Consider the following 12,432-nt stretch of genomic DNA (forward strand, 5'->3'; position numbering starts at 1 on the left):
GAAAGCTGCGTTTGTTTCCTCGGGCGGCCATAACAAGCAGCACAGACTGGCTTAAAACAATTGGATTTTTTTTTTGACGGGGGGGGGGGGGGGTTGGGGGGGAGGGGGAGGGTACGCTGGGAACACAGTAGGATTTATGCTCTCCAGTTCTGCGGGCTGGAAGCCTGAAGTCCAGGTGTCAGCAGAGCCACCCTCCCTCTGAGACGCAGGCGCGCACCCTCCCTTGCCTCTTCCCAACTGCTGCTGGCACGCCGGCAGCCTCTGCCTTCGTGGTCACCTAGCGCTCTCCTCGTGTGTCTCTGGTTTCACAAGGCCATCTTCTTGTAAGGACACCAGTCATGTTGGATTAGGGGCCCACCCTCCTCCGGTACGACCTCATCTGGACAAATGACACCTTTTTTCCAAATAAGCGCACATTCTGAGGTATCAGGGGTTAGGACGTCACCATGTCATTTTAGGGGAAACACATTTCACCCGTAAGAAGAGCACAAGGTGCCGGTACCGACCTGGTGCGAAGGAGGTGCCAGCGGCCTTGGACTAGGCCCGGCAAGCCGGCGGCACGCGGACTAGCCTCGGTATCAGCCGGCTGAGGACCGGAGGCTCTGCCCGACTGCCTAGGCTGTGCGCGTCTAGAGACACTCACACAGCTCAGGACACTTGCACAACCCCACTGCACACCTCCCACGGTAGAGGACTGTGCTAGCGTTTCCGGGGAGGGGGGGACGTGGAGCACCCTCGAGCGCCGGGGAGCGGGGGGCGGTCCGGACTCTCGCACTGGACGTGCGCGTTCTCAGCGCTCCCCGGGCCGTCCCCACCTCCCGCCACTTCCTGCCACCGCCTGCTTCTCTCCAGGTGCCTCATTGTCTCACTCGCTGTCCACGGTTGCTGCTACTCTCCTTTGATTTTGCCGTTCGAAACTTTTATGGGTTGTGTACACATAGACAAAAAAAACAGGGTCTCTTCCTGGTCAAAGGTGCCACCTCTTCCTGGTCGGCAGGCTTAGTGATAAAACATGTTGCAGTGACGGTTTTTCTTTAATACACCCTATATAAAATGTGTAGGAAAGAGCCCGCTCCCCTGCCAGACGCTATAAGCAGCAGGGGAGGGGTAGAAAAACACTCCTCAGTCAGCCCCTGGGGGTTGAGAATATGGGAGGTTGGATGTTTTTTCTTCCAGTTACAAAAAATCACAGAAATGAGATATCACCGCTCTGACTTTTCCTTAGTTGAAAAACTAATATCTGTCTGCAGTTTTTTAAATCGCATAAATAGCAACCTCCCACTCAGAGACAAACTGGAAACCTCTGTACACTGTTCTCTAATCAAAGCATCTTCACCCCAGTGGCACAGAGGGGAAAAAAATCCAAGAAATAAGGTACATCGGGCAAACTATGAAATCATAAAAATATTATGTAAAAGCATTTTGGTTATATTTGATAATAGAACTAATTTAGCAATAAAATTGCAAAACCACTTGATTTATTGAATACTTTAAAAAAGTTCTCCTTTAAAACAATGGGAAGGTATGGCTGTAGGAAATTGCCCTGCACCTTCCCTTAGTAGAAATCATTAAGGCGGTTTTAACCATCTGAATGCAGGATCATTTTACAAAGAGGAAGTCTATTTTATAGTTATAAAATTTCACATAGGTAAAATTTGTCTTCAGGGCTGTGCGTGTTTGTGATCCATTGCCTGAATTTCACCTGCAGCAGCCCAGGGAAAATGACTGATTCACCGACTCATTCCTCTAAAGCTTTATCAGCCATAGCCTATTAAAATGTAAACGAGGCCGCTGGGAACCAGAGGACAGATTCTGTTGAACTGGGAGCAGTGCCTTGAGTCTGCTGTCGCAGGTGGACCAGCAAGGCGCAGATGGCATCTCTTGGGAATGGGACTTGGGTCTGAGGGAGGGTGTGGGTGAAAGTAAGATGCTTATCTTGGAATCACGGCTGTTAGATCCTGACCACAGGCTGTCGATCTCGAAAGTGCTCAGAGCTGGTCTCAGGTGCAGCCTTGTCAGCAGAGGTGCAGAGCCTAGTGAGAGCACGGGCTGAGGTCGCCCTGCTGCTCAGAAGCTCCAGGGCCAGGACTGAGGTGTCCTCACCCCCCAGTCAGTGCTCAGAACCTCCTCCCACCCCGACCCCATTGCTGCTCTTGAAACTAACTTTCAAATGTCACTAACTTAGAAGAGCAGGTTTCCGGTTTGAATTTGTTTTATTGGAGGAGTCTACGGTAGATCGTTAATGTAATACTTTCGTCCACGTTTAGCCATTTCAAAGATTAACACATGGCATAGCTGAAACTGACAGTCAAGCAGATACCTTCTTAACTTTAGAAATGAGTTGCTAACCTCCATTCCAAAATTCTCAGGAAACCTACTTGCTTTCTTAACTGCTTAGAGGACTTTAAAGAGAGGCCCTCAAGCACAGTGTTCTCTGCCTACCTGCCTGAGTCTGCTGTCCTGGCCTTCAGCATCTGGGTGACACTGTCAGCACTTCCGCTGCCCTTTGCAGCAGCAGCGGTGGCTGTCAGCCTGAATTCACCCCCCGCACACCCATCACCCTCAGAAAAGCTGGGAGTGTGTGTCACTCTAACACCAGGGAGCACAGGCATCGACACTCTAGTGGCCTAGTTACATGTCATTTCCATCTAGTTTATCAGTTACTTCTTGGTTTTAAAAGTATGGATACAAACTAAATTACATTTTGGTAATTGTTTTTTATGAAACCATCCATTTTCCTTTATTTATTTAACTGTCATTACTACTAAGCAAAACAAAAACAAAAAACGCAGTACTCGTTACATTTTGTTAGGTCAAACCAAGTTGTTAACAGGGTGAAGAGTCAGTATACAGAATATTCAGTGAAAATCACACGAAGCCACTCTAAAAAATGTCATTGCTTTTATGTGGAATCTAGAAAAATGGTACAGATGAACTTATTTGCAAAGCAGAAACAGAGACACAGATGTAGAGAACAAACTTACAGATAGCAAGCAAGGTGGGGGGGGCGGGGGGTAGGATGCACTGGGAGATTGGGACTGACACATATACACTACTATATATAAAATAGACAACTAATGAGAACCTACTGTACAGCACAGGGAACTTTACTCAGTGCTCTGTGGTGACCTAAATGGGAAGGAAATCCAAAATAGAGGGGACGTATGGATACGTAGAGCCGGTCCACTTTGTTATACAGCAGAAGCTAACACACCATTGTAAAGCAACCGTTCTCCAATAAAAATTTTAGAAAATGTCATCGCTGCCAAGCCACGTGTGGTTCGCATTCCTGAGAACAGGTAGCTGGTGAGAGTGGAGGACGAGCCCTCATTCACCCTGGTGATTTTGACGGTGACTGAGCAGTTGCAAACCTTTCCACTCCTCCCTTCGGCCTCTGGGCGGCCATCCCAAGGGAGGAAGGACCGGGACAGATGAGGGTCGCGGGGTGGCCTGAGACGCTGCGGTGGGGACAGCACGTTCGAGCTTCCCCACGACGGCCGCCCGTCCCGAGGTGGTGACCGTGAGGGTGGACAGACTCTCCGTGGCGCGCGCGCACGGAGGCCCTCGGCCCTCGTGCTCAACGTCCGCGGGAACCTCCACCTCGTCCGCGTCGCAGGTGCCACGCGCTGTCCCGGGCGCAGGCTGGAGGGGGCGGCACGGGTGCCGGACGGTGGGGAGCTCGCCCTGTGGCCCGGCCCGCGGCTGCCTGCCCTCCTTCCCCAGGGGCACCCCAGCTCTCATCGGAAGTCAGAACAGGACCCTGCCCGTGCATGATACACCCGAGACAGCCAAAGCCCACAAGGACCGTTAGCAGATTAAATCGTTTATATTCATACTGATGATGTTCCGGAAGCTCTCTGCCTCAGAGGCGCTTGCAAAGCAGCTGTGACTAAAGGCGAACAGGCGCGACACGTGAGTCCTCCCTCCGGTTCCTGCAGCCAGGAGCCCAGGCTCATCACATCCCTGGGAGATGAGATTTCTGATCGAGGTGGACCGTCTGTCTTAAGGAAATAAGTAACCTCATGTAGAAGGATCGTAGAGCTTGGCACCTGGCTCAGAGAGGGTGAGCGTGGGAGGCACAGGATCTCGGCAGTCTCCCACCCTCCAGCGAGAGGATAAAGGGACACAACCCACCAAAGCAACCTCCCTCCACTCAGCCGTCCTTCCTCAGGGGTCCATGGCCGGGTCAGAGGGCTGACCTCTACCAGGCGGGGAAGACTTGTCCACCAGGAAGCTGCTGGCCTGTCCACATCCCAGGGGGGCTTTCAGACATTTGGCCTGGGTTCTAGTTTACGGATTTTTTCCTGTGATTGTGAAATAGCCCTTTCCAAATGAAAGATTGACATATTTATTTATCTGCAGAACTGATACGAAGAACGCCTTGCTGTTTCTGCACACGGTTTGGAAACTATGCTTTCACTAGCGTTCGTTAAGATGTTTTGAAGGATCTCAAATTTGAACAGCAAATTACCAGTCCAAACCAGCACATTCATTAACTCCAAGCAGAATTAAATCTCAGTTTGTGAGAGTGGTAACATTAGCTTGAAAACAGGATACGCTAAAATTATAAAAATCAAAATAGACTGTCACTTTTACTTGGTTTGTACACATTTTCTTAAAATTACGAAAAGGAATCCATAGGATAATTCTCTCTACTAGCAATATACATATGTATGCATATGTAACGCTCTCAAGCCAGCTTGGATAGATTTTAAAACGTTGTATATATTCATATATATGTGTGTGTGTGTTACATGTTATTTTCCTAAACCTGAGCAGGGAGTTATTCTTAGAGAATAGGCTGGGGCAGGGAAAGAACAAGACGAGCCTGGAAAATCTACTTTTGTCAGAAAGTAAGGCTGTGTCCAAAGACTAATAAAGAGAAGAACACAGGCGCCAGCTTCGAAACAAAGGTCTCCCGCTGGCCAGATGGAAACATTTTGAGGATAAATGGTGATCCGTGTTATGCTGTGGCAAAATACACTGTTGCCTCGGAGAACTCGGAAGGCAGATGCTGTGTCTCTGGACTTGCGACTTTAGGGGAAGGGATTGGTTAATATTTGCCGCATTTCACAAATTACCACAAAATGGATGGGTTCAGAGACGACTGGCTGCTTCATAAGCAGGAAGAAAAGGGAATAGACAATCCAGAAATTCAGAACTTGTAGCATTGAGAGAGGCAGCTGCTACTCAACTGCAAATAATAAAAGATGAAAATAAGAGAAGTACTAAGTTTGCAGCAAGGATTAGACCAAGGATATGGCTGTCAAACCCATGGTTTACATCTCTAGACGGATAAAATGGCACCCAGTAATTTCTTTCATTTGGAAAGAAGGGCTCAAGAAAAACAGACTGAAGAGAGTGGCTCTCTAGAACTCCCCAGTGTTAACATCGTACCACAGCGACCTTATCATATTCACTCTCTGCTATCTCTCTCTTTCCCCATAAGTGCATGCACACACACGTATCACTATTGCACTTTCTGTACCCTTTGAGAGAGTAAATTGCAGATATGATGCCTGTTATCCCTAATACTTTAGCATTAATCTATGAAAACCCACAGCTAACATCATACTCATGGTCAAAGGCTGAGTGCTTTCCCCCTAAGATCAGGAGTAAGACCAGCATGTCAGCTCTGCCCCTTCTATTCTGCATCGCCCCGGAAGTTCTAGACAGGGCAACTAAGCAAGAAAAAGAGATAAAAGTCATCCAACTTGGAAAGTAAGACAGTTATCTCTGTTTGCTGATGATATGATCATGTACATGGAAAATCTAAAGGAATCTACTAAAAAACGATGAGAACTAATGAACAAGTCCAGCAAGGTTGAAGGCTACAGGATCAAAATACAAAAAACAATTGTATTTTTATGTTAGCAATGAACAAACCAAAGTGACATCAAGGAAACACTTTTATTTACAATAGCATCAAAGAGAAGAGAGTACTTATGAATAAATTTTCGAAAGGAAGTGAAAACTGCTCTGAGAACTGCAAAACATTGTTGATAGAAACTAAGAAAGACGTCAACAAATGGAAAGACATCCCCATTCGTGCACTGGAAGACTTAATGCTTTCAATGTGGCAATACCCCCCAAATTGATCTATAGGTTCAATACAAACTCTCTTAAAATATCATCGGTCTTTTTTTAATAAGTTGACAAGCTGATTGCAAAATCCCAGTGGAAATGCAAGAGACCCAGACAAGCCAAAGCAACTAAAAATAAGACAAAACAAAGTCGGAGGATCCATGCTTCCTGATTTCAAAACTTACTAAAAGCTGCAGTAATCAAGACTGTGGTACTGGCATAAGGATAGACATATAGATCAAAGGGATAGAATTGAGAGTTCAGAAATAATCCTCACATGGTCAACTGATTTCTGACAATGATAGCAAGACAATTCAGTGGAGAAAGAATCATCTTTTCAAGAAGTGGTGCTGGAACAACTGGATATCCACACGCGAAAGAATAAAGTTGTACCTGTTCCTTATAACGTATACAAAAAATTAACTCAAAATTGATCACAGACCTAAATGTAAGAGCTAAAACCATTAAGCTCTTAGAAGAAAGCCTAGGAGTGCATCTTCACGACCTTGGGTTAGGCAATGAATGGTTTCTTAGATATGACACCAAAAGAAAAGCTGGACTTCATCAAAATTTAAAACTTTTGTGTTTCAAAGGAAAACATCGTGAAAGTAAATGACACCCCACAGAATGGGAAAAAATATTCGGAATGCATATATCTGGCAAAGGACTTATGTCCAAAATATATAAAAAACAACTTAACTCAATAATAAAAATACAGGGAGCCCTGGTCCGGGAAGATCGCACATGCTGCGGAGCAACTCAGCCCGTGTGCCGCAACTACTGAGCCTGCGCTCTAGAGCCCGTGAGTCACAACTACTGAGCCCACGTGCCACAACTACTGAAACCCGCACGTGCTCCGCAACGAGAGCCCATGCTCCGCAACGAGAGAAGCCACCACAGTGAGAAGCCCGCGTGCCGCAACAAAGAGTAGCCCCCGCTCGACGCAACTAGAGAAAGCCCACATGCAACAATGAAGACCCGACGCAGCCAAAAATAATAAATAAATCAATTAATTAATTTAAAAAAACTCACCATTAAAAAAATTTACAATAATAATAAAAATACAAATAGGCAAAGGATCTTAATGCACGTTTCTCCAAAGAACATATACAAATGACCGATGAGGATGTGGAGAGATGCTCAACATCATTGACCATTACGGAAACGCAAATCAAAACCACAGTGAGACGCCACTTCACATATACTGTGATGGCTATAGTAAAAAGTAGACAATAGCAAGTGTTGGAGAGGATGTGGAGAAATTGCAAACCTCATACACTGCTGTAGGAACGTAAAATGGTGGAGCTGCTTTGAAAAAATGTTCCTCAAAATAGTAAACAGTTTAGCATAATTACCGTATGACCCAGCAACTGAAATGAAAGCATGTCACACAAAAACTCTAAATAAATAGCCATAGCAGCGTTCTTCATGACATAATTGTTGTATTTTAGATCTCTGCTAACTAGGCTAGCAAGCGTGGCACTTTGGTGTACTCTTAACTGATTTCTAAGCAGGTAGAGCATTTCTGTGTTTATCACTTTGGTGTACTCTTAACTGATTTCTAAGCAGGTAGAGCATTTCTGTGTTTATCACTTTTATTTGTTTTGTTTTGTTTTCTCCATGTCTTTTGCCCAGGCTTTCATTTCATTTCTGTTGAGGTGTCTTTTTCTTATTGATCTGTATGTGAAGCAGATCTTACTAAAAAAATGAGCTGCGTTTGACATGATGGGTGGGGAGGTCTGAGATTCAGGGATCCACTTCAGTACTTGGCCCAGAGTTAATGGTGAAAAATCATGAACAAATGAGGATATCTGCTCTCACCACTTCTATTTAACAATTTAAATAGTGGGCACAACTGCCCCCCAAAGTGGGAGCAACCCAAATGTCCGATTTGATGAATGGATAGATATACTGTGGCATATACAGAAATACTGATACCTGCTACAGCATGGATGAGTCCTGAAAACACTATCGTACAAGAAAGAAGCCAGTAACAGAAGGTCACGTTGTAGAGTTCCATTTATATGAAATGTCCAGAATAAAATCTACAGAGACAAACATCAGCGTTGAAGGCTAGAAGGGAGATTGGGGTGGTGGGGAGGATGAGGGGTATGTGCTCTTGGGTCTCTTCTTGGGGCGATTGAAAGGTTCTAAGTTGATTCTGATGATGGTGGTACAACTCTGTGACTATACTGAACACCATTTAATTGTTTACGTTAACGGGTAAATTATATGGTCGTGGGTTTTTTAAAAATATGTGTTTATTGGGCTTCCCTGGTGGCGCAGTGGTTGAAAGTCCGCCTGCCGACGCAGGGGACACGGGTTCGTGCCCCGGTCTGGGAAGATCCCACATGCCGCGGAGCGGCTGGGCCCGTGAGCCATGGCCGCTGAGCCTGCGCGTCCGGAGCCTGTGCTCCGCAACGGGAGAGGCCACAGCAGTGAGAGGCCCGCATACCGCCAAAAAAAAAAAAAAAAAAAAAAATATGTGTTTATTAAAGTGAAAAAAAAATTTTAACACTGAAACGTCCAACCAATTACAGAGTTTAAGATCTGTTGGCATTTCTTTTTTATTTTTACACTGAGGGTAAAAGACTGTGTTCAAAATTACCTGGATTCATTTATTTTTTTCTCTGAAGTTATGTTTATTTGAAATACAACAAGGTTAATTTGTTTCTGTTTATATTCAATTTTAGAGTTGTATCTGCATCCTTACTGATGTAATTTTAGTTTTGAATATTTAAAACTTCTGTGTTTCCAGAATAAAAACTGTACATGTTATACCCAGAAAAGTGTTGCTCCCTCTCTTATTCTTTCAACTTTGTTCCCACCCAAGTTCCATGTATCATTATGATCAATGTCATTAGTTTCTTGTTATCTTTCCTAAGTTTCTTTTTGGGAGAAGATTTTTGAGAAGCAACGAAGTAAAACACGAAGCAGTAAAAACTGAAAACATAATAAAATTGGATGATAGAACTAAGGTAAAATGGATAGACTCACTTATTAAAGGATAATAATATCAATTTCGAACTTCCCTGGTGGCACAGTGGTTAAGAATCACCTGCCAATGCAGGAACATGGGTTCAAGCCCTGGTCCGGGGAGATCCCACGTGCAGCAGGGAAACTAGGCCCATGCGCCACAACTACTGAGCTTGCACTCTAGAGCCCGTGAGCCACAACTACGGAAACCTGCACGCCTAGAGCTGGTGCTCCACAACAAGAGAAGCCACCGCAACGAGAAGCCCGCGCACCACAACGAAGACCCAAGGCAGCCAAAATTAATAAGTAAATAAATTAAATTTTTAAAAAATCAATTTAGATTACAAAGCAAAACCTAAAACTAAGCACCGAGTAGGACACACACATTAAAAAAGTGACTCAATTTGAAAGTAAAAGAATGGTCAAAGATATATCAAACAAATTCACACAAAAAGAAAATAGAGACCCCAATACTATTATCAGACAAGATCGAATCTATAGAAAAAAACTTTAAACTAGACAAAGAAGGTGACATTACAATGATAAAAGGGTCCCCTGAAAATGCATGCACATTGGCCCAGCAATTCCGCCTTTATTTAAGATGTATGTAAGGTTATGACTGTGTTATTGTTATAATAGCAAAAGGCTGAATATAGTCCGCTACCCCCAAATTTTGTCATTAGGACTGGTTGAATGAATTGTAGTGTGGAATACTGTGTAGCCCTGGAAGATGATGCCCTGCTAAGTGACAGCCTCCAGGATATGCTGTTAAGTGAAAAACGCAGGACACAGGACAGTGTGTGCAGCTCGCTCGCTCCTGTCTGCGGTCATGGTCTGTGCCTGGACAGCCTCGGCCTGGGCTGCGGGGTGTCTGTCATTTCTCTGCAGAGGAGGAGTGGGGAACGGAGCTCGAGGGGAGGAGGTATTAAAAATGGGGTTTTTTTTCAAATATTGAAATAGGGTAAGAAAATGCAAATGGGCTAAGAAAGTGTACAGGTATACCCATAAATAAGAAGGCATATATACCTTCTTACCATATTTGAATTCTTACCGTATATGCATGTATTGCCTTTTCAATTAAAAATAGCCCATTTTAAAAGGCTTAAAAGGTGAAAATCCCTTCCAGACCCAAAATTCTATTATATCATCATTATACATTACACTGTTCAGTAAAGAATCTTCAGGAATCCACTGTGAATTGAGGTGTGACCATTAGAAAACGGTTGTTCATGTGATTTGAGACTTAGGTACTGCTGCGTATTTTGTAAACCACGTGTTTAATTTTGTCGCCAGAGGTTTGGATGTCAGAATGTACCACAGGGTAAGTCTGGTTATTTCTTTCCAAGATGAAGTGGATTGTCTGCCAAGGCCAGCATCTTGAAGCCCGTGGGAAAGTTTTAGAGGAACGCCCCCTTCCTCCACGCAGGGAAGGCATCGAGATGGAGTAGAAAGTCCCTTGCTGTTTGTTTCAGGCTGTTTGAATCCTGGCTAACTGCTTCCTTTCCGTGTGTTCTTGAGCAATTCACCTTGTCTCCTGCAATCTAAGATTCCTCCTACGGAATGGGGGGCGGCTACTTCTGCCCCACTGGTCTCCTGGGGGGTTGCAGGGAACCAATGAGGGATGGATAAGGAGACTGATCACATCTAAGGGGTTATTTATCATGTCACTACTCAGCACCTGGAGGTCACATTGGAAACACCCCCAAAAGGAATAGCCCGATACCCAGCTGTCAGCTTTCTGGAGTCAAGAAGACAGCCACCGTGGACCGGCTGGCTCAGAACACGTGGGGACAGCTGCTCACTGACGTGTGCACGTTGAAACTGTCCTGACACGTGCGAGGCGACTTCAGGGCCACCGGGCAGAAACACTCAGGCTAAGATCGGAGGAACAGAAAGGACGGTGACCTCAGAGACTCACAGCTGTCGTGGCAAACCTCCCATGCCATCTTGCTTTGGGGAAATTGCCATTTCAAAGGCCGGTAAAGACGAGTGGGGATCAAAAGGCAATGTTAATAACTCAGAACCCAGATTAACGGTCGGGAGGGCCCTTTCCACACGTGAGCCCAAAGGAGAGGAATGAAGGGAAGTTTTCCTCCATCAGGTAAGGACTGCGGGTGGATCAGAGTCGGCCCGGCCCAGTTCCCGAGGGCCCCGCTCAGAGGCAGGAAGGGGGACACACGTGTGCCTTCCTGTGCAGTTGGCAGGTGGGCACTCACACACACACCCGTGTCTCCAAAAAGGACCCAATTACCGAGGTATTAGTATGGCAAAAGGTATTGCTTAATAAGTCAGCACATGCATTTAGAACGGTCTAAAAGTCACTTATTGGAAAGAACAAGCCCAGTTTCAAACGGTCATTTTATTGCCATTTTATGCCGAAGGTTATCATTTGTCTTTTTTATATTTTCTTTTATATCCGATTTAATATTTTTATGAGACAACTTGAATAATAAATCATAAGATATGTCTTTAGTATTATTATTTTTGCGGTACGCGGGCCTCTTACTGCTGTGGCCTCTATCATTGCGGAGCACAGGCTCCGGACGCGCAGGCTCAGCGGCCATGGCTCACGGGCCCAGCCGCTCCTCGGCATGTGGGATCTTCCCGGACCGGGGCACGAACCCGCGTCCCCTGCATCAGCAGGCGGACTCTCAACCACTGCACCCCCAGGGAAGCCCATGTCTTAATTATTTTTGACCTTTCTGAGTTTTCTCACTTCTCTGCTGTTCCTATAACAGAATTTCATCAGCAAGAAGAAATTAAACAGAGGTTTTAAAAGAGATGTTTCTGTGTGATGCAGGCTCAGGAAGACTTACTAGAAAAGGAACTTGTGTTAAAAAGAAAGTGGGGACTGGATATTAGTGGCTGATGAGCTTAGTACTCACCACAGAATGATAGATGCTTAAAAAAAAAAAGGCAAAATAAACTTAGGTTCCATTTATGGAAACAAAGCGCTCAGAGCACAGGAAAGTAGCAGTTCTGTTTTCTGCTGATCAAACCACAACCGAGATAAAGAGCTCAATTTGGGGGAACACCATCTAGGAGTGATACGGAGGAGGGCCTCCAGAACAGGGAGAATCTGGCAACAGCCACGGGAGGGAACACAGAAGGCACTGGGAGGATTAGCCTGAGAAGAGAACAAGAGAGGGACACAGGACAATAGTCTGAACTTAGACAGGGAGCCACCAAGTGGAAGAAAGTGTAAACTTGGGTTCTGTTCATCCACAGAACTAGGGTCCCTATGCAGAAATCAGAGGGAGGCACGTTAATGGGGTAAATTACCTAAAATTATGTTCTCGCAAGTAGATCTCTCTGAAAATGGAACGTGCTGTCTTGGAGAGTAGATGGTTCCCAACACTGAGGTGCAAGATG

Source organism: Stenella coeruleoalba (genome assembly GCF_951394435.1).
Source record: "Stenella coeruleoalba genome assembly, chromosome: 12".
Lineage (NCBI taxonomy): Eukaryota > Metazoa > Chordata > Mammalia > Artiodactyla > Delphinidae > Stenella > Stenella coeruleoalba.